This window comes from Typopeltis vanoorti, chromosome 11, assembly GCF_054136105.1.
Source record: "Typopeltis vanoorti isolate ZY-2024b chromosome 11, IOZ_Tvanoo_1.0, whole genome shotgun sequence".
Classification (NCBI taxonomy): domain Eukaryota; kingdom Metazoa; phylum Arthropoda; class Arachnida; order Uropygi; family Thelyphonidae; genus Typopeltis; species Typopeltis vanoorti.
In genome coordinates, this window is record NC_143559.1 from 54,154,577 (window position 1) to 54,181,067 (window position 26,491).

General features: G+C 36.3%; 1 protein-coding gene and 1 non-coding gene across 6 annotated transcripts in view; one reads left to right on the forward strand and one right to left on the reverse strand.

The window, feature by feature from the left end:
* LOC150101587 (uncharacterized) overlaps positions 1-26,491 on the reverse strand; it is a 193,972-nt gene that overhangs the window by 154,666 nt on the left and 12,815 nt on the right. The window lies entirely within an intron of this gene.
* Positions 11,400-11,588, forward strand: LOC150101588 (U2 spliceosomal RNA). Its single transcript, XR_016549112.1, has one exon. It is a non-coding gene; the product is annotated as a U2 spliceosomal RNA (small nuclear RNA).

Here is a 26,491-nt window from a genome sequence, read left to right on the forward strand (position 1 = left end):
TGCATAGAGAACTGTATAAATATAGGATGATCAAAATTAAAGGGTGTCCCTCGCTTTACGCAATTGGTTCTATGAAATAATCGCGTAACACGAAATTGCGTAGTGAGTTGAATTTAGCATGGGTGAGATAGGGATGGGGGTTTCTTCAGAAGAATAAAAAAAATGAAACCTAACCTGTGAGCAAAAGAAATTTTAATGAATGAATTATTTAAACTTATAAACAAAACACACAAATTTCGTCATTTTATCGAGATTGAACACTTGCTGAGGCAAATAACCATGTTCCTGAATCACACTTAGAAATTTTGCTGGAAAGTTCTCAGCAGCAACAACATCAGGTCCCGCAGCCTCGCCAGTCAGCTTGAGATTATGGAATCCATGTCGCACTTTAAAACGTTCAAACCACCAATTACTAGCAGCAAAAGATTGCACTTTAGGATCAAGATCTATAGCATTCAAAGCATCAAACAAACTTTTCACTTTAGCCTGGTTAATGAAAGTGGATAATGGAACAGCATGTTGATTTTCATGTTCAATCCATTTGGCCAACATCCTTTCCAATTTCTCCATAACTGGTGCCCTTATCTGTGTTATCTTAGTTGTCAACATTCTCATCGTGAATTTTACAACTCATAAAATTCGCACTTTTACACCTTTCTTTTATTTTCTCTGCTTGATTTCTTATTGTTCTTAAAGTTGATTCTGAAATTCATGTATACTCTGACTATGTCGATGGTGCACTCATTACGTTCATACCTCATTATAACTTCTAATTTTTCCTCCAGTGTTATAGCTTTTTTCTGTTTTTTAGTCTTGGAAGTATTTTAATCACAATTACCTCTTTTATCCATAATGTTTGCATTTCAGAAGATTCCAACAATGGAGCTTACTAGTTCTACACCTTCTGTGAGACTGACATGCAGCACGATGCCACCTTGTCAAAGCGGTGCGCACACAAAGTCACGTGACTGCGCACAGGGTAACTGTGAAATTGCTACCAGTTGCAAGTTTTTAAATTAACTTTTTAAAATCGCATTATAGTGAAAACACGTAAAGTGGGATTGCGTATAACGATGGATACCTGTAAAGTATTCCTGTTTAAGGTCTTGTGAAGCGCCACCCAAATGCTGTGAAACTTTGCAGGAATACATTGTGCATCATGCAGAAGCAATATCTGAGAGAGAGAAAGTAGTTCAAAATTCAGCACCAGAGGCACTGTATTAGGAATTGAATGTAGATGTCATTTTTCTGTGTGTGTAAGAAGGAGAAAATCAACACAAGCATAAATAACACATTTTTAGTCACTACCATTATGTATTCACTGGCTGTACTGTTCAATATGCTCTCCTTCTCAGTATGCCACAAACTGCATCCTTTGCATGGTTGTTCAATAGCAGCACACAGCTGATTGGGACTGATGTTGTGCACATGCTGTGTTATGTTGTCTTTCAGTGCTGGCAAGTTATCTGGATTATCCTAATAAACCCTGTCTCTGAGAAATCCCCAAAGCCAGAAATCACAGGGGGGGGGGGGTCAGATCAGGTGAATGAGGTGGCCATGCAGTGGGAAATGATGCACAGCTGATCACTCTGGCCTCCATGAAATGTTCCCGAAGAACCTCCTGTACAGATCAACTGATGTGTGGCAGGGCACCATCCTGCATGAAAATGACTGAATCCATGCACATGCGCTACTGTAGCTGTGATACAACAAAATTGTTTATCATATCTCGATACCTCTCAGCAGTAACTGAGCAGGTCACAGGGCCCAACTGTCAAATGTCCTCAAAAAAAAGAATGGTCCAATGATAAATGAAAACCTACACCAGACAGTAACTTTGGGTGATTACAAAGGAATTTGTTAGATTGCACGCAAGTTTTGCATAGCCCATACCCAGCAATTGTGGGTATTCACAGCTCCGTTCAGGTGAAAGCAAGATTCATCTCTCCACAAAATCAACCACAGTCACACAGCATCCAACTCCACTCGAGCAAGGAATGTTAAAACAAATGTCTATCACTTTCATGTGCCTTACACCACTTGTTGCACCACAGAAATCAACGCTATTATTCATGGCAATTTCATTTACTTGTGAACTAACTGGTTTACGACCTGCCAGGTCTAACTCCCAACAATCCTGTTCCTTCAAGGAGTGCAGCAATCTACCCAAACAACTGCAACAGCATTGCAATTGTTTTGGTAGGTATTGTGGGTATCTTCCACCATAAAAGATTGTATACCTGTAGTACTTCCACAGGCACGGTAAGGAATTTCATTCACTTGTGAACTAACAGGTTTGCAACCTGCCTAAATACATAAAATACATCTGTTTTTTATGTATTTATTTTTACATGTATAATGATTATCTAATTTGGTAATGTTGAGCATATTTGGTACTGTTATATGTCTATGTATAAATATGTAAAAAAAATAAATAAAATAAAAAAAACAGATGCGAGACAATGAAAGAGGTGAAGATTAGTTTGTGTACGTTCATTTGGGAATGATCAATTTCATATTATGTGCATGCATTTAGCCAAAGCCGTGATTACTCAGCATTCACTGACTATTCACCATGCAAATTGCTCACACATGACATTTATTTGCTATAGGCCCTTTTGCCTCTTGTGCATGAGAGAAATACAGCAAATTTTTTTTAAAAAAATGATTCACCTGCTAACAAGGGTCAAAGTATTCTAGAGAACAGTTAAATAGAACAAGGAATGAAATAATTTAAGTAACTAAAGTAAATATTTATATATGAGTCAATGTTTTGCTTACTCAAGCTAGCATTATCTAGCTAAGTAGACAATGTCGTTGGAACACACTAAAAGATAACTGAAATTATGTAGAAAACAAGGAAAGTCACATGATTAATGCAAAAATCTGCTCTTGATGATATGATTATTACATAAGGAGCTAAGCCCAAATGCACTTAAACCATCAAGATCAAATTGCAATTTCTGGGTTCTTAAAGAAATAACCTTTTAATTCAGGCAATAATTTAACTTTCTTCCATCTGATGATCTTTAGACAGGACATGCTGTGCTAATCCACTGCTGTAGCCAGTGAACATAAATTAAACACAAGAAGTGACCCTGACATATCAGATGCTGTATCAAACATTTTCCCAGAAGAAAAGATACATATTAGCTGCCGTCACTTCCAAAAATCAACTGACAAAAACAAAACAGACAAGGCCCTGAACCTCTCACAAATCTAATGTCTACAAAGCCATAAGAAAAGGAAAATTCTTAGAGAGGAACTGTCATGGATTCTGCAGAAAATTAAATGTTTCTGTCTGCAGTAGGCATTTCCCTACTCTGCTTATGAATAGTAATAAGGCATTTCACTACTATTCATAAGGAGAACTGGAGATGGATCTGTGAATGGAAGAGTCTTGATCCTAGTGGGAAATCATATGCTGCTCTGAAAATAGTCGTCATTCACTTGTAAGTGGGATTTCTCATTAAGATATGCTCCATACATTTACTACTACATTCTGAGTTATTATTATTTGACACCTCCAGGGAGTCCAAAGACTCATCGAGGGAGAGTGTGCCAAGAGCATCAAACGATGGGTCAACTGCTAACTGCACTCAAACTTACTTAACTGAGCCATTAGTAACAGAGGCTCTACCAATCGACCAACCTTTGCCGGCAAGTTAAATCAAATTGACCTTGATAATCTTACACTGCAAATGCCTCACTCCATATTTCTTACGTGACTTTAATGGACACAATACTCTGTGAGGTGTTACCAATGGAGATGGTCAAGGCTGGATTGCTGAGCATGTGCTTGACAATAACAATTTCTCTCTCTTCTTAATAATGAATGCAATACGTTTTCCCATATGCCTATCTGCTGCTCTGGCATTCTTCTACAGTTGATGTAGGTATCAAAGAGAACACATGTGGAAGCAATCATTCTTGTGATATGCATCATATCCTCACAGGAAACATGTTCTCCATGAACTTCCATATGGAAAATTGACCAGGCAAAGTGGAATACTTTTTCCCCCATTTTGCAAAATTTAATACTGAAGCAGTCAGCGAAACACTTATAAAGAATGAAACAATGATCAGGGTTTCTGTCCTGGGAATTTTTTAAAATTTTTCTTGTCTTGATACATGGAAGAAACATCTCATAACCTTTCGTAAAGTTGAATTTATAAATCTCAAACAGAAAAAAGGGTCTAATTTATTATAATTTTTATTTAGGAAAACGAGTATTGTATCGAGATTATAGATGATTAAATTTTTATTACAAATTAATGAAACTATTTAATGTTATCGATATTTTATAATATTGATTTGTGTTTCTCTCAAATATAATTGAATATTATATGACTATAAAGAAAGCGCAATGAACAGCCAGATTAGTCATATTGCCAGACCAATGTAGGTAACAATAATTCATCCATACACTTCTGACCCATTAATTATACCTGTCACATGTCCCTAAAGCATTACAAGCATCTTCTTCTTGGCTTCCCATATTAGGCAATTGTTTGCCTGTAAAGTTTTCAAGGGTTTAAAAAGTCTTCTGCCCATCTCCTCCTGAATCTTCCTCTTGATCGGTGTCCCTTTGGTTTATATTTCCAGGCAATATTTAGCCATCTGTCCTCATTCATTCTTTCTACATGGTTTTTCCAGTTCTTCCTATAGTTTGTGATGTCTTCTGTTATGTTAATTATAGATAATTGTTTTCTTATTTCTTATCTTGTCTATTCTTTTATAGCCTGTGAGCGGTCGTAGGAACTTCCACTTGTCTTTTATCTCATTCTCCCCATGTTTCACTGCCATATTTCAGAATTGGTTTGGCTATTACTTTATATATTTTTATCTGCTTATTGAAATGTCTATTCAAAGTTCCAATAACTTCTAGGAATTTTTGGCTTTTTATATGCAATGTCAATTTCTCCATTGGGGGTTATGTAATTTCCTAGATATTTAAATTTGTTCACTTATTCTATTACTTTGTTGTGGATGACTAATTTGCATCTTTTAATTTCTTTACCTTGAAATGCTACTGATTTCATTTTATTTACTGAGATTTTCATGTCATACTGTTCTATTGTTTTGTTCAATATGTGTAGTAGTTTTTTTGTAACTGGTCTTCATTTTTAGCAAAAATAACTTGTTGTCAGCATACAAAAGGCTGGTTAATTCTTTATTTCCGATTTTAATTTTCCTCCACTGTCTTGAAATTTTTTCCACACACACACACATATATATAGAAGAGGATTGGTTATAATCCACTTCCCTGAATGAGACCTCTATTGTCATGAAGGTTATCTTCTTGATCATAAATTAGTAAATAATAATATTTGGTTTACCGATCAAGTGTTGATCAATTTTATTAATAAAATTGATCAACACTTGATCGGTAAACCAAATATTATTAGAGACCTCTATTGCTTTTAATTTTTTCAGTTGTTTCATGATTAATTTTAACATAGCTTTTTTCCGTTATATTTGCTATTGCTTTTGTGGTTTGAGGTGGAGCTTTCAATTCATACAGTACATTAATTACTTTTGTTCTGTTGATTTGATCGTATGCTTTCTCATAATCTAGGAAGGCCATATACAGGGTGTTCGGGATAAATTTGACATATTTATAATTAATTATATTTTTCCGTAAGTTACATGTATTAACACACACTTCTCTTCATTTAAAAGTTTGGACCCTTCTTCATTCATATACAAGATGTCAGAAAGGATGGATAGCTGGAACCCACCTGAATCATGGAAGAGAATAACTTGTATCGTGATGATTCGTGCCCGCCATCAAAATAAGGATATTACGACTGCTGCCCAATGCTCCCTGAATACAGTAAAAACAATCAGGCATGAACTAGAGACTTGCAATGGTGACTACGAGGATGTAGCAAGAAGAAAGATCCCTAGCAGACGATCTGATTGCGTTCGTACAGCAGAATTCCTCGCAAATCTGCAGGAACAGGTGTTGAAGAACCCTGGCATTGGAATTCGGGCTTTGTTCGTGGAGTTGCTAACTGTAGTCAAGCCCTGGATAACAAGGGTAGCCAATGGTAGGCCGTATGTATGGCAGCAGGATTCGGCCCCTTGCCACACCTCTGGGAAAAGTCAAAAATGGTTGTCTGAAAATTTCTACGACTTCACCAGTCCAAATGTTTGGCCTCCAAACTCCCCAGACCTTAACCCCATGGATTATTTTGTATGGGGCGCAGTTGAAAAAGACACCAATCGCACTTCCAGTAATACAAAAGCCCAGTTAATGGATAAAATTAAAACAGTTTTTGCGGCCCTTCCCAGGGAGACTGTAGCATCAGCTTGTTCGAGGTTCCGAAGCAGAATTGAAGCTGTGATCGATGCTAATGGTGGTTATTTTGAGTAAATCTTGTTGATAGTATTGTAATTAACTCTGCCTGTAATGTTTTTTTGTCAATTCATTAAATTTAATAGATACAAAGAAGATTTTCTTTTTCCTTACGAAACTGTCAAATTTATCCCGAACACCCTGTATGTTGGCAGGTTAAATTCTATTCTTTTGAGTGGAAATATGGGATCTGTGCAGGATCTTCCTTTCCTAAAGCTGCATTGTTCTTCTCCAATAATTTCCTTGGCCCATGGTGATAATTTACTTTTAATTATACCTAGATATATTTTATAGCATGTATTTAATAAGGATATTCCTCTGTAATTTCCGCAATCCCATTTCCTTTTTTTGAATATGACTATCGCTGTCTTCCATTCTTGTGGGATGTTTCCTTCTTCACATATTCTGTTTAGGAATTTAATTAATCGTAATTGAAATGGTTTAGAGCTGTATTTGTATAGTTCTGAATTTATTCCATCTTCTCATGTAGCTTGTCTATTTTTTAGTTTTTCCCATATTTTCTTTACATCATAACTGTATAGGTCCATTTGTTTCTTAACTTATTACTTGTTTTATTTCAATTTGATTATTATTGTTTTGAAGCTAGGTGTAGTGATTGGTTCATTATTTTGTGGAGGAGCCTTCTAACTGTAGATTATCCTTTGTTTCTTGAGTCATTTTTTAAATGATTTTATAGCTCTTTAGATGAGGTCCATTTACGAGGGTGGTACGAAAAGTTCTTGGCCTAACAATGAAAAAACAAATTTATAATTTCATATTTATTTTTATTTTTCAACATAATCTCCCTTATGACTAATACATTTATTCCAGCGATGCTCCAGCGCCATTATCCCATCCCTGTAGTGGTTCTCAGTAAGATCTGCAAAATACCCCTCTAAAGCTGCAATCACCTCTTGATTCGAAGAAAAATGCTGACCAGCGAGGAAGAGTTTTAGTTTTGGGAAGAGATAGAAGTCAGGAGCCAAATCCTGGGAATAGGGTGGATGTTGCAACAATTCACAGTGCAGATCCCTTAATTTTTGCATTGCCAACACACCTTTGTGGGCTGGTGCATTGTCCTGATGAAAGATGATTTTTTTGTTTGGCAAACAAAGTCTTTTCTCACAAATTTTTTCCTCTAGCCTGGTTAAAAGATCGGAATAATATTCCCCGGTTATTGTTTTACCCTTTTCAAGATAATTAATAAACAAAATGCCTTTAGCATCCCAAAACACCGATGCCATGACCTTTCCTGCTGATGGAACTAACTGTCTTCTTTGGTGCTGAACAACCGGCTTCTGTCCACTGTTTTGACTGCTCTTTGGATTGTGGTGTGTAATGGTGAATCCAAGTCTCATCCATAGTAATAAATCGACGCACAAAACCAGTTTTATTCTTGTTAAACGCTCCAAGCACTGTTCAGATTTTCATGCAAGTGTGTTTTTGATCTGCTGTGAGCAAGCGTGGCACCCATCTTGTGCAAAGCTTTTTCATTTGCAATTCTTCATGCAAAATATATTCTACACATTCTTTTGAAATGCCTATAGTCTCAGCAATTTCACACACTTTGACTCAACAGTCATCCAATACCATATCATGCACTTGATCAATGATTTCTGGTATTGTTACACTTTTTGAACGACCTTCACGTGGATCATCTTTAAGGCTGGTATGGCCACGTTTAAACTCAGCAGCCCATTTCTTAATTGTCGAAAACAAAGGAGAAGAGTGCCCATAAACTTTTAACTTCGAATGACTTTCTTTTGCCGTTAAACCTTTTACAGAGAATTTTATAACTGCAAGATACTCAATTTTATCCATTTCAAGAGATACAGATAACACTTTTGCTTCAGACAGCTGTATAAAACAAACTACTTCATAGAATCTTTTACAACACTCAAAAAGAATTAAAATAGAATTTAATACTTCCTATATTTCATCCTAGTCACTAGGACATCTACGGGGATTACAAAAACAATTAATGTAACATATACACAAATAACATTTTAATTGTTTTTGTATATCAAAATTGGAGATGTTAACGTCAGCTCTTTGCTTTATGCGGATGATGTTATACTTCTAAATAAATCCGCTACAAATCTGCAAGATTCTCTGACTAAATTGAATAGCTGTTGTAATAGATATGGTATGAAGGTCAGCAATAAAAAGACAAAGACAATGAAAATAGGCAGAATCATTGAAAATGTCAACTGTGTTGTGAATGGAGAACCTGTGGAACAAGTAAAACATTTCAGCTACTTAGGCACAATTTTTACTGAAGATGGTAAACTAAATATAGAAATAGACAACAGAATCAGCAAAGCTGGTATCGTGGGAAGTCAATTGAATAAATTCATATGGAATAAGAAAGAAATTAGTCGGAACACTAAATTAGCTGTATACAAGACAGTGTTCAAACCAATTTTAACTTATGGATCTGAGAGCTGGGTCAGAAGTAAAACACTTGACCAAAGACTAGAGACTGCAGATATGAGAGTCCTGAGAAAGATTAGAGGCGTGAATAGATGGCATCAATGGCAATATCATATTAAAAACGAGGATATTAGGAAAGAACTTGACATTGTCAGCATCCAGGAATGCGTTAGCAGAGCTAATCTCAGATGGTATGGTCACTTAAATAGAATGGGAGAGGAAAGATTAGCAAAACAAGTGTTCTCTTCCAGGTTGGCAGGAAAACGACCCAGAGGAAGACCAAGATATAGGTGGATTGATACAGTACAAAGTGCCTTAGACGATAGAAATATAAGATCTGATAATGTTGGAGTCTTGACAAGTAACAGACTGATTTGGAGGAAAATTGTAGATAGGAAGTTAGTAATGATGTAGTTTTTTCATCTAGTACTGTCATATCCTGTACACCCCTTGAGGGTACATGGCAGGAATTTGATGATGATGATGATTGTTTTTGTAATCCCCGTAGATGTCCTAGTGACTAGGACGAAATATAGGAAGTATTAAATTCTATTTTAATTCTTTTTGAGTGTTGTAAAAAATCCATTAAGCCTCCAACATGATGTCCTCACAGCACTTAAGCCTCTACACACGTACTTCATAGAATGACTTGCAGTTTCATATGGTTGCTTATGACAGATATACCAACCTAGGGAAAAAAAAAAAATCTTGCTGATAGTGTTGCCATCTATGGTCGAGGCCAAGAACCTTTCAGAGCACCCTTGTATGTCATGCTCTAATCTTGATACACATATTTCCCAGCCTTGTCATCTGATTTTCCTGTTTTCTCTTCTTGTTATTGCTCTGATTCATTTATATTCTATTTCATTTCCTATGGGTCTGTCATTTAACCATTTAAGATGTATTTCTTTTTTCTTTCTTATTAAAGATTTTATTTCTGGGTTCCAGGTTCTGCCTTTCTTTTTTCTTCACAGTTTTGTTCCCATGGCTTCATATGCTGCTTGTTTTACTATTTGTTTAATGTTTGGCCATTCATTTTCTATATCTGTATCTTCCTTTATTTTCTTTCTATGATTTGTAAGTCTTCTTTGATATAGTTCTCTGATACTATCTTGATGTAACAGTTCTATCTTAAATTGCTCCTGCTTTTGTTTTTGTGTTCTTGTATTGTTTCTTTCTCTGGTTTGGGATCGTAATAGTACTGACAATGATGCTTTTATATCTTTTGGCTTCCAATTTATATTTATGTATATCTTTATGTTTAAAGAAGCTTTGGTGATTTTCAAATTTCTATTATAGGCCACAAATTCCCTGAGTTCTCTTCCATTGTTATTTATGGTGTTTCACCTTGATTGCCTATTAAATCTTTAAATGTACTTGATCCAATTCTAGCAATGAAATTGGCTGCAATGATTAAGTAATCATGTTCATTTGTGTTCTGAATTACGTTTTGGAGGTTTTTATAGAATTCTTCTGTTTCAGATTTTTTTCCTTCTTTGGGTGCATATATTCCTATGATTATAATAAATTTCTTATTTAAGACTAGCCGTTTTTTTCGTTGGTTACTCCACTGTATATTAAACTGTAGTCCTGAAGTTCTGTAGACCCTTTTGATTTTTTTCTTTGTTTCTGAAATTACTGCTATTTTTATTTTCATTTCTGTTAAGAGCTTTTTGTATTTCTTCGATCTTGTGATTGATGCCTCTTATGTTTACTGTTCCGATCCGTATCCAGTTCATAGTCCTTTTTTCCAATTCCGTTCCATTATTCGTTTGGGCTGTCCGGTTTTTATTCTCTTGAAATTTGTGAGTATAAGAATTTGTCAGCTAGGCTGGTTACCAACCATCCGCAGCCTAGTCTGGTGATGGGGCTGCCATCTTAGGACCTCCAGACATGATCGCTTTGGTCTGGGACTGCTTATTGGGTATTTGCAGCCAACCACCATTTCTGATGGCCATTCCTCTATCTACCAACTGGGGACCCGTTTGGTCACAGTAGCTCTGCTCTGTAACAATAATTCATCCATACACTTCTGACCCATTAATTATACCTCTCGCATGTACCTAAAACATCATGGGTATCTAGAAACTTATATTAAGCATAAATTAATCAAATGTAAATTAAGTTAATAAATGAAATGTATTAAAATAAATGATGCAGTGGAAGTGGATGTGGGCTTATACTTTTGCTTGACACCACCATGATCACTACCAGTGTAAACCAGCCTTTGATTCAAAACCCTAGCTAGGATTAAATGTAGGAAAAATAAGGTAAGAAATGCTCAAAATCAAGAGATCACCATAAGTGCTGATGCTGATTAAGCACAATATACGAGCATATGCCCACTGAACTATCCAGTGCCAGAAAATCAGTGGTGTATCTGTAGATGATTATTTCACTTTTTCTTAATATTATAATTTCAATTTTTTTCACTTTAGCTTGTTACACACACTACACTTGGATCTTAACCAAAAAGCAAAGAAACAATACCCCCAAAGGGACTGAGGTAGTACAATACCAGGACCTCTCATAGCAAAGGTGGACCAAGCACTATCAGTTTTCAAAAATCAGTTAATATCTCAAGGCCTGTATCAGAACAGCTACTATATTTTGATCTTAGCCAAAAGAGTGAGAAGCAAAAAGTGTAGTATCTGTTCTTATCAGCTGAATATCTGATACAGAACCCATTCGTCCAAGATATTTAACTGATTTTTGACAGCAAAGTGCTAAGAGTGCTCCAAATTTGTTCCAAGTTATTCTGGTGTTGCACTAACTATAGGATCACATTCCCTCAGGAAGAAATGAAGAACACATACATTAAACTGAAACAGCAGTTTCCCAGAACAACATGTGTTCATACTACATGCAATAAAGTAAGAACATAAAGTTAATATCAAACATGATAAAACACAGACAAAAACTTAAAATAATATAAAAACAAAAATTAGGAAGTATTTTATTTAATATGATGAGTGGGTTTGCCATAAAACATAGGATTTATTTTTATTCATGGGAATAAACAGATTTTTGCTCACTATGCCTATTCTTTCAGAAAAACTGGAATGAAAATGTCCCTGTCCTTGTATAGCAATAAACACCCCCCCCACACACACTCCCCAATAGACACTATACAGCAAATGCAAGAAAAACAAGTAGCCTTATTTACCACTAAATACAGTATGGACACAGAGTATGCGCTATATTTAGTAACAATTAGCTTAAATTGAAGACACTTGGAATGAAAACAAACAACTGACCTTTCTTCCTTACACACACACACACACACACACACACACACACACACACACACACACACACAATACATTAAGACAGTTCACCAATATTATTATTACTACTACACCATCCATGGAGTCGGCACACTCACTGAGGGAGGTTCATTCAAATGACAACATATTTATCATACCGAATCTTAAAATCCTCCTTAAAAACACTTTTTTGTCGTCAAAACAGCACAAATAAGAACAGTGATCATGGAGAAAGATATGCTGTACAGTCAGTGTTTTTCAAACTTTTCTGATGATTATGCAATAAAAAATAAATTTTACGTTGCGACCCATCATTGTATTAATACAATTAATACATTGTATTAAGACCTTGTATTAACATATTCTGGTCATGTGTTCCATTCACTGACAATTCTCCATGCAAAAAATCTACTCCTCATACCTCCTCTTTACCATATTCTTACATATGGTAAAGAGGAGGTATGAGGATATGGTAAATAATAACTCCCAGGGATGGCTTCTGGTTCTTATCTTCTTGCCTTCTACTTTTCTTATAATCCCCTCTGGATTAATCCAATAAAATCCTCTCACTAACTTAAATGTCTCCATCATATCATCTCTTTTCCTCCTATCCACCAAACTTTGCAATCCACATTTCTTCAACCTTTTTCTCTCTCTCTCCATAGCCAGCATTCCAAAGTCTTGATATTGTCAAGGCTTTGGAATGCTGGAACCACATCACACTGAAAACCAGGTGATGACATTTGAGCACAATAGTACAATATCTCCATGCTATCCAAGAAATAAGATTTGCAAGTGGTAATCCATACTGCAGGCTGATTATACCTTATATATTTTCTTCCACGGTGGTATGATCAGGGTCCTTCTCAATATAAGAGAAGGACCCGAGGGAGGGGTCCTTCTCTTATATTAAACTTCACAACTGTTAGCAATGTCCCCAAAACTACAGCTCCCATATCCAACATTACCTCTAGATCCACCATTTCCTGGAACACATTTCTACCAATACAGTTTCTGTATTTCATTTCCTCTGGTTTGCTGGTGCAAAACTTTACACTTGGCAACATTAAATTGACATCCCACTTCTATAAATCCACCAGTGTATTTCAAATCACCCTGAAGTAACATCACATCAAAATTCTTTGCTATTACTTCCACAATTTTGAAATCTCCTTTTACACACTGAACTATTACAAACATGAGAAAAACAACAGTGCCTCAGGAAAAACTTCAACCACTACTCGTTATCTTCCTCCTCTATAATAACACTTCCCCAAATACAATTTGCTGACCCAACCACCAATTTCTTATTTATTAACATTCACACACCTTTGCAAAATACAGAAAAATGACTACATACATCTCCTCTGGCCAATTAGTTATCAGCTTAATATAAAATGTAATCAGATTACTAGTTCAAGATCTCTCTAACAAACTCAGAAACCTCTGCAGAGATTTCTACTTTCATTAATAGTGTAGTGTAATCTGATCCTACTTAATCTCTCTCACATTTTCACCATCGCTAAAACACAAACTGGTCAATAGTTTTATTGCAGTATACTGGGATGTAAAGTATGGGTGGCACCTCTGCCTGCTCAGAAGTCGCATCAAAATTTTAATGGATGGGTGGAATTGGTCCCCACTGCTCATGCAATTCTCACCTATGGAACCAAGTAGTTGGTAGAGTGTACCATCGGCCACACCTTGGGACCGTGACTCAAATGGCATGCAAAACTAAGTGTGGGTATCAGCATTTTATGCTGGAGTGAAGGAGAGTGTCTCATCCTTATTGCACTTGAAAACTGGAATGGCAGAGTTAACAGATGACCAAAATTTAAATTGACAATGGTAACGAAGGCACGACAACAAACTATGTGACAGTCTGAGCACACTCTGAGACAAAACAGAGATGTGGCTGGTCACTGTGGAAGAGAATCTCCCTGCATAACCATCCATAGCAAACCATGAAACAGAAAACCATGTCAGATTTAAGCAATAGAGACAAAGTTCCCTCTAACTTTTGTCTTTTGGAAACATTATAGGGAACAAGAGAAAGCAACTCTTTCTCTTTTTCCCTGTAAAAGAAACTGGGGAATGTAAGATACTACAAAAATATCATATGAAGAAGATACTTTAAACACTCTGGGAAGGGTATTTCCTTCCCAGAGTGTTTAAACTGACCTTTCATGAAACTGGGAAATTATATAATCTTATACAAGAACTCAAAACAATGAAAATTGGCATTGCTGGTATCAGTGAAGTCAAATGGACTAATAATGGAAAAATAAACAGAAAGAATCATTTAATTATATATATTCATGCAGAGACAGGCATAGGAATTGAGTAGCATTTATACTAAAAAAAATAAGATTGCACACTCCTTACTTAGATTTTGGCCCATAAGTAAGAGCAATTGCATTAAAATTGCAGCCTAACCTTTTAATATTTTTAGTGTCCAAATATATGCACCTACTTCTGATTGCCCAGATGAAGAAGCAAGACACTTCTATGAAGACATTCAAAAACAAAAATAATAGAAGATCTGAATGCTTAAGTGGGCTAAGAAAAGATCTCTATCTGCATGAGAAACCAAGGTCTGGAACACAGAAATCCAAGAGGAGAAAGATTAATATACTGTGCGACCACAAATGCGAGACCCCCCTCGACACTTCTGCACATGGCAGAAGGCGAATCCATTCCAATAATAGGGTAATCAATGCATTTTGTGGGATGTGTGTTTATTATTATACATAAGAAAATTAGCTTTTCTTTTATGAAAATTCTAGTTTTTAAAGTGGTAACTATTTTACTTGTACAACAGTTGGAAAATTTTACGTATAAAGCATGTGATTTTGCATGTTGGTGACGCATTCATACATAACCTTATTCCTTTTCCCCCTTCAACATGAAGTGACTCTTCTTGGCAATCTGCCGGTAACGGTTGTAGCTTCTGTGGTTGCACAATAGTTCTGTGAAGAAAACTATACCAACTACAACTAACTGCAACTACCATCATCTACACCATCTAGCACTTACCACCACCACTAGTATTTTTACAGACAATCACAAACATCCATGCCCACGATGGGATTCGAACCCGCAGTCTTTTGCCTGGAGAGCAGATATGCTAACCACCTAGCCAACCAAGCCGGCTGAAAATTTTGGAATAACATCTTACAAGCCAAAACATACCCAGGGGCTGATATTGGATCAGACCACAACAAGTGGTCATTAAAGCAGCAGTAAAATTAAAGAAAACTATGAAACCTCTACATATAGAAAAATATTTAGAAATTATATATAGAAAAATATTGGCTCCCTTAAAAATCAAGAAATACAAGATAAATTTTTACAGGGACTGGCAGAATCCACTGCTGCTAACATTCCTGATTCACACCCAGTATCCTTACCCTAAAGATGAGATTGAGAATAGATAGCACAAATTTAAAGAGAACATAAAAAAGGAAGTAAAGCAATTCCCAAATTTGAGAAGAAAATGAGTAAACCCTGGATGAATGACAAGATACTGAAAATGATGGAAGAAAGAAAGAAACACAAAAAAATTGTCCTGAATACAAGAACTTAAACAAGGAGATCAGGAAAGGATGCAAGATTGCAAAAGAAATATGACTCAATAACAAATGCAAGAAAATTGAGCTTTTGGACAAAAACACAAAACCAGAGAACCTCATGAAAAACTTAGGGAGCTAACTAACAAATCAGAAAAGGGTAGGGTCTAATTGCATTGAAGATGCCAATGGAAACATCCTAATGGAGAAAGACAAAATAAGGGACAGATGGGCAGGATATTCAAATTAACTCTACAATCATAATAGAATAGATCAGTTTCCCAAACGGTGTTCTGCGGGAGGTAAATAAGTGTTCCATGAGAAGTTCTCCTGGAATTTGTCATTTTAGTTTGAGTAAACCCAAAATGAGTAAACCCTGGATGAATGACAAGATACTGAAAATGATGGAAGAAAGAAAGAAACACAAAAAAATTGTCCTGAATACAAGAACTTAAACAAGGAGATCAGGAAAGGATGCAAGATTGCAAAAGAAATATGACTCAATAACAAATGCAAGAAAATTGAGCTTTTGGACAAAAACACAAAACCAGAGAACCTCATGAAAAACTTAGGGAGCTAACTAACAAATCAGAAAAGGGTAGGGTCTAATTGCATTGAAGATGCCAATGGAAACATCCTAATGGAGAAAGACAAAATAAGGGACAGATGGGCAGGATATTCAAATTAACTCTACAATCATAATAGAATAGATCAGTTTCCCAAACGGTGTTCTGCGGGAGGTAAATAAGTGTTCCATGAGAAGTTCTCCTGGAATTTGTCATTTTAGTTTTCTAAGCATTTTTCATGAATAAATATTTTATTGTGGAAATATTCTGAGGAGAATAATATTTGTGAATATGTCGAAAAGCTCAGACCCAGAACGCCTAATAAGATCTGTGTAGCAAATGCTAGTGACCAAGCCATGTATTTTTAAACGTGGAAGTATTCATGAATTATCGTTAATTTTCACACAAAGAAACCTTTCAACATTTGGGAAAGGGAATACCGCTGTTATGACAGGTCATAAAAATTGCCTGCAAGCGGATTGTAACAGTGGGCGGCATATCCTGTTTTCAAAACTGAAGGAAATGACATCTGTGTAGCAAATGTCAGTGACCAATCAGCAAGGAAGTATGAAGAAAATTTTTCCACTAAAATTGAAGATCAAGGAAGTCTGTATCTGGTTCTCAAATCTAGTGATACTGAATACTTTCTTCGCAAGTTCGTATTGTAGGGTGAAAGTTTCGAAACCCTAGTGCCATGATTTTTTAAAAGTAATAGGACTGCAGATTTAAATTTTAATATGAATAAGAGACAAGGGACTTTGTTTATTTTTAGTATTAAGAAATCTTTTATTGAAGGTGTTTGTGATGCAACAGATAGTGAGTCATCCATCACCAGCCTAAACAAACTGATCTCCAGGAAGTACAAAAGGGGGTAGGGGGGAACCTACCAGCACACAGGAGAAAAAGTTTGCATTCACTCGTAAGTACTTCTAATATAAATTTTTGGTGATCAGAATGGAATATGTCAATGAAAATCAGCACAAAGTAATTTCATGATGTTTATGTTTAATTTATGTTTTATTAATTATTAATGATAATTAATGATCAATTAATTAATAATAAAAATAGCTAAATTAACAATTAATCATTAATTAATACATTACAAAATAACCAAGGTATTTCGTGAAAATTTCAGGATTTGTGAAGTGTTCCGTCGTAGAAAAAGTTTGGGAAATGCTGGAATAGATAATCCCTCAAGAAAATTCTGGAGGGCCTACTAATCGTACCTGGGAAGTAACAAATGCCATTAAGAAACTGAAACAAGGAAAAGCTCCAGGATTGGATGGAATTATGGCAGAATGCCTAAAGGCTTTAAATGATAAGGTCATAATATCACTGACTGACATATGTAGCTGGACAACTGCCAAAGGATCTTAAGCACTCAACATTCCCAATACCTAAAAAAATCTAAGCCAATCGAATGTGAAAAGTACAGAACAATAACTCTGATCAGTCAGATAACAAAAGTTATGCTATATATCATCCTAGAAAGAAATAAACATAAAATGAAACTTCAAATTAACGAGACATAAACTGGTTTTCAAGAAAATAGAGGGACTAGAGAAGGATTCATCAACCTTAGAACTATTATAGAAAGATATCTGGAGAAGCAGAAAAAAAGTACATTTTATTGATCTACACAAAAGCCTTTGACAATGTAGAACATGAACAACTAACTGATAGAATGCATCAAAAAATTAGGAGTAGATGGCAAAGATACCAAATTACTAATAAATGGTCAATGAGTTTAAGGAGTGGTATGATAGATTTTGTGTTTCTTAGGGGGGGACTCCCCTCGATGAGTCTTGACAGACTTTATGTTCTTAGGAAGGACCTCCCATGGTGTCTTTTGACTCCATGGAGACCTGAATAATAATAATAAATCTATACTGGGAGCAAACTCTCTCAATAAAAATTGCAGGAGAAACCTCTGAGGAATTCCTGGTAAAGAAGGGTGTCATATAAAGCTGTGTTCTCTGTCCTGTATTATTTACCCTCTATACTGAAACTATCTTCCAAGAATTAGCAGAATTTAAAGAAGTCAACACAGGAGGCAGAAATATAAACTTAAGATAGGTAGATGATATGGTACTGTCGGCAGAAAACAAAAAAGATCTTCAAAACCTATTAGAATAGCCACTGAAAGTAAGTGAAAAATATGGATTTAATTTCAACTTCAAAAAAATCAAACCACGCTGGTAATAACAAGAGGAAAAAGGGAAAATACCCGATATAAATATTAAGATCAGAGGAAATACTTTAGATCAGTGGTGGCAAACCTTTTTATGTGCGCATGCTAAAAATTCACAAATCGAGTTGCTGACATGCCAGGCAGTTTTTAATAGGGAAAAAATAATAGAAAATTAATTTAACTTAATTAATTAACAAATATAAAAGTATGTTTAAATTAGTTATCAATCACTGGACTAATGAAATCTTATACCATATTACAGTTTCCTCAGGCCAACATCATTCAATTAATTTGTGCTAATTTTAATTGACATGTCCCATTCTGATCACCAAAAATTTATATTATTCGATGTAAAATTGATTATTGTATTATTAAATTGATTTTAATGATGTTGGATTGAAAAAAAAAAAATTGGTAGAGAGAAAAATATTTATGCATTTTAACTCACCATAGAAGTCAGCTGAGCAGGGGAAGCAGCAGAAGGATGTCAACTTGTCGGCAAAACGCTTACCGTATTTACTCAAATATAGCTTGCCCCCCCCACTCCCGATTTTACTTTACAAAAACAGACATTAAAAAGTTTTGCATATACCTTGCACATGAAAAATGTTTAAACATGTTCCCGTCGAGGCGATAATAACTCACTCCCCGCGGTTAACAACACGCCCTCCCCAACAGCCATTATACTGCAGATGCAAGAAAAACAAGTAGTTTTATTGTATCCCTGAATAAGGTACAGAGATTTTTGCAGTTTGTGTAATATATTTCTCAACAAATAGTACAATTAGAGTCAGCCGGAATAAAAACGGTGCTAACTAATGAATCACATGTCCCCTCTCACAGAAACTATGCTGTATAGACACAAGCAAAACCATATGTTGCACCTAAAAACTGTCAGGGACAACAGTTTCTAACTAGAAACTATTGTCCAATTTTTCAATTACATGAAATAAGTGTTTATTTTATTGCATTTGAAATTCTCGATATCATTATGATAGATCGCAAAGGCTAACTTCAAATAAAATTCTCCCACGAATTGAAACATGCCATATAACGAGTGTGTGAGTTCGCCTGCCAGCTCAAACGCAAGCAACCAGCAACAAAATTCAACCAAGGGTTGAAACTTTGTGTGAGTTGAGCCTGCCGGTAATGAGAAGTTCTGTCGGAAAGATAAACGACGCTCCGTCGTGAATGTGTTAAAACTAAGAAATATATAGTAAATGTTGTTATGACAGTTTCAGAAATTATGGAATTCGGTTGAAGAGAATTAGCATTGCAACTCAACAATTATCGGTTGCCTTTGTCTTCGGGTCATGCGCAAACTTTTGTTAATACTGCACCAATCACATGCACGTCTTCATAGCTGCTCTCTCGTGTAAAACAAAATTTAACTTGTACGTATTGTAACAATTTGAAAAAAAGGTTGAATAATTTATAAGCATATATAAAAGGATATCACATGTAAATCATTGACGTGCCAGCAAAATTCTCGGAGGTGCCACCTCTGGCATGCGTGCCATAGGTTTGTCATCTAGGCTTTAGATCAAATAGAGAGTCATATATATTTGGGTCAACTAATTGCAGAGAATGGAAAACGTGATAATGAAATATCTTAATATTTCATTAGGATAGAATGATAGAAATTGCTAAATGTTGATCTAGCAGAATGAAAAACATTCTGACCTCAAGGGAAATTCACATAAAAACAAGAATTACGTTGTCTAAATACTATGTATGGTCAACACTGCTACATTGAGCAGCAGCAACCTGGACAAGATCAAAATATTGAGAAAATAAACTAAAAGCCTATGAAATGTGGATCCTCAGAAGAGTCCCATGGACTGCCAAAAAAACCAATTTAGAGATACCAGAGATTATTATTATTATTATTATTCAGGTCTGCATGGAGTCAAAAGACTCATCATGGGAGGTCCTTCCTAAGAACATAAAGTCTGTCAAGACTCATCGAGGGGAGGTCCCCCCCCAAGAAACACAAAGTCTATCATACCACTCTTTAAACTCATTGACCCTTCTCGCTCCCACCACTCCATCAGGCAATGCATTCCATGGTTCAACCACCCTCCACGCAAAGAAACCACTCCTTACCCTCTTGCTCACAGTTTCCTTTCGTAACTTCCAGGGATGGCCTCTTGTCATCACTCCTTCCTGCTGTTCAACCAAGCGAAAGAACTCCCCAGTGTCAACCCTGTAACCACCTCTCAACAGTTTAAAAGTCTCAATCATATCACCTCTCCTTCTATCCACCAAACTCTGCAGTCCACATTCCCTCAGCCGATCCTCATAACTATCCTTGTACAGTCCTGAAACCATCTATGTCATCCGTCTTTGTATCCTTTCCACAGTGAATTTATCCCCTTCAAATCCTGGGGACCAAATCTGAGAACAATAGTCCAAGTGTGGTCTGATCAAAGACTTATACAACGGAATGATAACCCCTCTTATCTCTGCAGGTCAGTGTCCTTCTCATAATTGCAGCAATCCTCTGTGTTACCTTCACCACCTTTGCAATATGTCCCCTAAACTTCAGGTTTCTATCAATCATCAACCCCAGATCTCTTGTCTCCCCTCCTTCCTCCAGTATAACTCCTCCCATAGAGTATGCAGCATCCCATTGATGTTTCCCAAACCTCAAGACCTTACATTTTGCTGCATTAAACTGACACCCCCATTCATTTGCCCATCTATCTAGCTTATTTAAATCCTCTTGCAGGGATACCACATCTGCACTATTACTAATAATCCTTCCCAGCTTCACATCATCTGCAAACAACTGAATATCCCCCTTGCAATGTCATTGATATAAAGGTTAAACAATATAGGTCCTAGTACTGAGCCCTGTGGGATCCCACTTGTAACCCTCTGCCTCACCATACACAACTCTCTGATACCTATCGGACAGCCAATCCTGAATCCAGTTGACCAATCTGACATCCAGACCCATGTGCTGCAACTTAAATATCAGCTTATCATGTGGCACCCCATTTGACAGGGTGCCACATGATAAGCTGATATGCCCTGTCAAATGCCTTTGCTAAGTCTAAGAAAATTGTAGTATATGCCTTTCCCTCATCTAATGTCCTTGTAACTTTATTATAAAAGGCTAGCATATTGCTAAAACAAGAGCACCCTTTCATAAATCCATGTTGACGCTAACAGATAACATTACCCTCATCTGCCCAATGCTGTATACGGTTCCTCACTACTTTCTCCAAGATCTTAACAACTACTGATGACACACAGACTGGCCTATAATTAGACACTTCCAGTCTGTTACCACTCTTACGCAATGGCACTATCTTACCTTCCTTCCATTCCCTGGGCACCTTTGCCGAAGCCAGACTTTCATTGAAAAGCCAAGTTAAAGGCACTGTCAGTTCCCTAGCACATTCTCTCAAAACTCGTGGTGAAATACCATCCAGTCCCAAAGCTTTACTGACATCCAGAGTACTCAGTATCTGAAACACACTCTCCTCCTGTACCTCTAAACCTCAAACCAGCCCTATCCCTCTAGCATTAAAACTGACTCCTCTAGGATGAAATACTCCAATAAAGTGTTCATTGAACAATTCCACTATGTCCTCTGCATCAGTCATTCTCATTTTTATCCCACAATATCATTCTTCCACAGTCATTTCTCCTCCTACTGGCCACATAGCTAAAAAATTCCCTAGGATTTTCTTTGGATCTTAGGGCCAATCTCCTCTCATATTCCAGTTTCGCTTTCCTTACCACACTAGTCACTCTTCTGGCCTGTGTCTTATATTCTTCATGCATCTTCTCTTCACCTGTCTCCTTATATCTCTTCCATAGCCTCTTTTTCGCATGCAATTCCTGTTTAATATTGTTTGTCATCCACTTTACTCCAAATTGTGTCCTCTTTTTCACTCGTGGTGTACAACTTACCATTGCTGCTAACAAATATTCTTTCTTCTTCAGATGACTGAAAAAGAAAGGACTCTGTTGAAAACCACCTACCTTGGTCACATAGTAAAGCATAAATCACTACAAAAAAACACTTTAGAAGGAATGATACAAGGAAAAAGAAGAAAAGGAAGACTGGATGGGAAATATCAAGGACTGGACCTTTTTTGTCTTATGAAGAATACAAGAGAGAAGCACAAAAATGTACATGGTGTAAGTTCATGGTAGTCAACCTCCTGGAAAGAGATGACACCTGACAAAACAAGTGCAATATACTATCTTTCCCTCGGTAATACACTTATTACTTCCTTTCTACAGATACTCAATACATGTTTTAATACTTAATGCATATTATTATTATAAGAGACCTCCATGGAGTCATGGAAGGAGACCACACATCACTAACATCATGTCATACATTCTAATGAATTTATTCATGCCATTGATTACAACCTACAAAGGCAAGCTATTCCAGTCTTATGAGAGGAATAATCTAGCTTCCATGCCTTTCTTGACTGCATTCATTCTCAACTTCTATGGATGAACTCTATGCTTCTCCCCATCCCCAATAAAATGAAAAATTCCATCTACTGGTATCCTCCTGTATGATCCTATCAGAAGTTTGAAGGTCTATCATATCACTGTTCTTAATCATGCCAGCAATTCACATTCCATAATCCTGATATCTTTCACACTCTACCTTGTACCCTGTCCACTGTATCACCTTGGAAACCACAAGAACAGATCCACACACAAAGTCAAGATGAGTTTGAATCAAAGCCTTATAAAAACACAAAATGACTCCCTTATTCTTGCATGTTGATATTTCAGAATAGCAATTGTATGTGCAAATCTTTGCTACTAAAACTCCATGATCCCTAGAATAATCCTGCCAATATAATACACCATTGGATATCTCATTACACCAAAGTGAATAACTTTACACTTACTAACATTGAAATGACATCCATTTTCACATGCCCACAATTCTAGGCTATTCAAATCATTCTGAAAGTACTAAATGTCAGTTGCATTCCTGATTACCCTACCTATCTCTGCATTATCAGCAAATAGTTGTATGTCACCTGTTAAATCCTTCCCAATATCATTAATGTAAAGAATGAATAATAATGGACCATGGACAGATCCCTGGGGTACACCACTGATCACCTTAAATCTTGCAAACTCACATTCCCTGTCCACCAATTTTTGATATCTGTCATTCAGCCATTCTCTTATTCAAACCAATACTTTATAATCCAATCTATCCTCCAATATGAACAATAATGAACACTACCATGATACTTTTGAACTTTCTAAAGCTTTTGACAGGATTCAGTATGGAAGGTGCATCCATTTCCCTTATCTAACTCAACTGTGACATTATAAAATGTGAGCAAGTTACTCAAGCACAACCCTACCATACATTCTTTCTACTCCTGTGGAATCTTCCCTGTGCTGAGACTCAAATTACAATGACAAGTCAAAGGAACAGCCAGCTCAGCTGAACAATCTTTTAGCTTCTGTGCTGATATCCCATCAGTCCCTATTACCAAATTAATATTCAGTTTGTACAACAGCTCTAGTACCTCCTCATCCACCGGAGTTTCTTCCTCCATTGTAGAGGTAGCATTACGCCCATCCTCCATTGTAGAGGTAGCATTACGCCCAATATTGCATATAATAGGTTCATAGATTTTAGCAAAATGGGCACTCATCAGTTGAACAATCTCTTCTGCATCTGCTACCCACATATCATCTATAATGACATAATTTTTTCACATTCGTTATTTCTTTTACTTGTAACATGATAGAATTCTTTTGGGCTGTCTTTAGCTTTCATAGCCAGTTTCTTTTCTTAGTCAGCTTTCTATACAATTGTAACTGTTCTGGCCTGCATCTTATAATTCTCATAACTGACATCATCCTTATGCACTTAAGTAATTTTTCTCTTTAGAATCTCCTTGCTTAATACGAATACACCTCTACTTCATTCCTGCTCTGTTTATTTTTCAAATCCTGGAGACACATTCTGATATTGCATCTTTGATGTGTTTTTTAAATATTTCCCAAGCGCTGCTGATATCCTTCTCATCTAATAATCCACACTATGGGATCAAACCTAGTATTCTCTTCAGCTAGTCATAATTTTCTACTTTGAAGCTTGGCATATAACTGTTTTAAATGGAATATCCATACTATTAGCTACTTCCCAAGTCAGTACAGCACGTCACCAACCAAACGCAAAACATTACATCTTTTATTGATCCCTCCTCAATAAATTTGGCTTCATTGTTGTTGCGTTACAAATTGCTTAAGCAACATGTGACAGAAGGAACTTGATGTCTCCAAGAGTGTTAGTTCTGATTTTATAGTGTCGTGGAGGGATAAGTAAAAGACGTGATGTTCTGCCTCTGGTTGGTGACAGTGATCATGCTGTACTGACTTGGGAAATAGCTAATAGTATGGTAAAATAGGTTATATGCCAAACTTTTAGTTTTTATTGATAATGATATCCATTTGGCAATGCACATTTCACTATCACTAGCAGCTGATCCACTAGGTCTGTAACAACACCCCACCTCATATCAATAGCTTCAAACTCACTTACATAGAAAACTTACTAATACTGCAATCACTGCTATCTACTCTATCAAATCATCCAATATCATTAGCATCATACTTCTACTCTCTTATCTTACCTATCCTTCCTAAAGGCAATTGTGAAGTCATTTAGCCACTATATACTGTAACCTTTACACTCAATACTAGTTAGTACATCTGTCTCTGAGAGCCAGGTCTCACTAATGCCAATAATCTGAGAACCGCAACTTATTAACTATGTAGAAGTTTTTTCACTTGGTTGCAAATTAAATTAAACCTGCCAAGAAATTATATTCTTGCTTTATCCTTTATCTTAGTGTAAGCAAACAAAGTTTGCACATGAAGTACATTCGTGACTAGGCTACTTGTATGTAGCCTAGTCACAATGATAAATGACTTCACATCGCATATGCAAAGCACATACCCTTTTGGACATGTATAATACTATGTATTATGGGAAGGACCACTACCCATACTGGTTTCGATCTTTATATAAGTCAAGGGTCATTTCCAAAAACTAGGCGATCCCTCAGATCACTCTAACCTCAATGAATGACTCAAAGGATCATTTTAACTCATTAACTTTTAATCACTCCAAAATACATGGTGACAGTTCCACTCAGTGCCAGGCAAACACTACCAACAAGCAGAACTGCTCATCTCCCAAGGAAAAAGCATCCACTAAAGTGCCCCAAATAAAGGCCATCACTACATTCATGGAAAACCACAGTAGGAGCTAGACTCAGAAGAGATACCAAAGTTGAATTAATACAGGTCATATATTTCTCATATACTAGTAATAAAAGGCATGTCATCTCTGGATTCAAGATAAATATAAGAAGTTTTTCACTTGGTTGCAAATTAAATTAATCATGTCAAGAAATTATATTCTTGTTTTATCCTTTATCCAAGTGTAAACAAACAAAGTTTGTGCAAAGTATATTCATAACTAGGCTATAATGACAGGTAATTTTTTCACATTCATTCTTTCTTTTACTTCATAATGACTTCATAATTGCCTTTGCTAACTGCTCCCACTAATGAGACCTCAATAAAGATGATGAAAACCTGGTCTAGGTAGTGGCCCTTCCCATAATGCAGAGCATTACACATCCAAAAAGGGTGCATGCTCTACATTATGAGATACAAAGTCGATTAATGCGAAGTCATTTAGCCACTCTATACTAGTAGCCTAGTCGTGAATGTGCTTCACGCACTAACTTTGCACACACTTGAAAAAAGGATAAAACAAGAATATCATTTCTTAGCAACAGGGCCTGCTTAACACAGTAAGCAGATGATGCGTTGCATCGAGGAGCCTTCTTCAAGAAGTGCTGAAGTGAGTAGAAAAAAAATAAAATAAAAACACGTTTTAATATTAGCATTTATTAAATGTGAATATGCACTAAATATATTGTAATAAATACTGCGACTTTTAATAACATTTAGCAAAAACTGCAAGATGTTTTTCGTTATGTGTAATATAGAGCTGACGGAAGCACTAGACACACCGGCGTTCGCCCAGGGTATCATGTTACAAGAGGTGCCCTTACACTACC